The following is a 1,032-nucleotide window of genomic DNA, read 5'->3' on the forward strand; positions in this document are numbered from 1 at the left end:
GACAGCACACCACTTGTTTATACAACAATACAACAGTACCACCAACATTTCCTACTTTTCAACTAAAATAGTCCTAATGATATTTAAAAGTATGAACCAAAAGACGACACCTTGGATTCAGACTTTTTTGTCGAGAAAATGTTTATCTTTAATAATTGAAAATTTGTTTCTGTGAAGGATAGGCCGGGGCCATAAAAATGCAAACTTTTGACTTGCGCCACCACTTTGGGGCTAAAGCGAAAAGAGGGGAAATTATATTTCACCCTAAATGGTTAGAATACTCGTTGAGGCCGAAACAAATAATGTTTAAGTTGACAACAGTTAACTATGGCAAACTAATAGTCAGTTGCTATAAAGTTCAATGGCCTTCACTGGTCTCGCATTCGCTGCTAGTCACAGTACCAATCAGACTGGCTATTATAACACACATGGTGTCACCTCATTCTGGTGATCTCACTTTATCCTTGATTTAAAAAGAAATAGCTTCGGTGAGTCTTATCCTAGAAACCACAAAACATACAAAAAGACACATGGTAATATGTGTAGGCAATTTACACTGGTAAGTTTTTTTAAAAAATATAAATGTTGATCTTGTCGTTGATGGGCACGCTCCTACAGCTCTCCATACCAATGGCCAGTGGCGTCTCGTCAGGGCAAGCAAGGCAAGCAGTGCTTGCCCAGGCAGTTTCCAGAAATTGTATTTTTTAAATAAATATTTTATTCAGAATAGTATTTTACTTTGGCTCGTGCCGTTAGGTGTATGTATTTGTTACACAATCTTCTTGAGACCCAGTACTGTGCGCTGTGCCCTATAAGAAAAGAACTCGTTGACACACAAAACATACTGTTTTAGAAGCGTTGCTAGGTTTAGAAGCGCTGGTAGTTCCGCTTTCAGCAGGAAGGCTGTCGCAGTAGTTTCCTTTCGGAAGGGGGGGTGGCATGGTACAAAGGTTCAGGGAGGGGATTGGCTGTAAAAACACGTGGTAGAAGCTACGAAGGTAGCGCTTTCTTGCCGAACTGAAGCGAACATGG

The sequence above is a fragment of the Bacillus rossius genome, chromosome 6 (genome assembly GCF_032445375.1).
Source record: "Bacillus rossius redtenbacheri isolate Brsri chromosome 6, Brsri_v3, whole genome shotgun sequence".
NCBI classification, from domain to species: Eukaryota; Metazoa; Arthropoda; class Insecta; order Phasmatodea; family Bacillidae; genus Bacillus; species Bacillus rossius.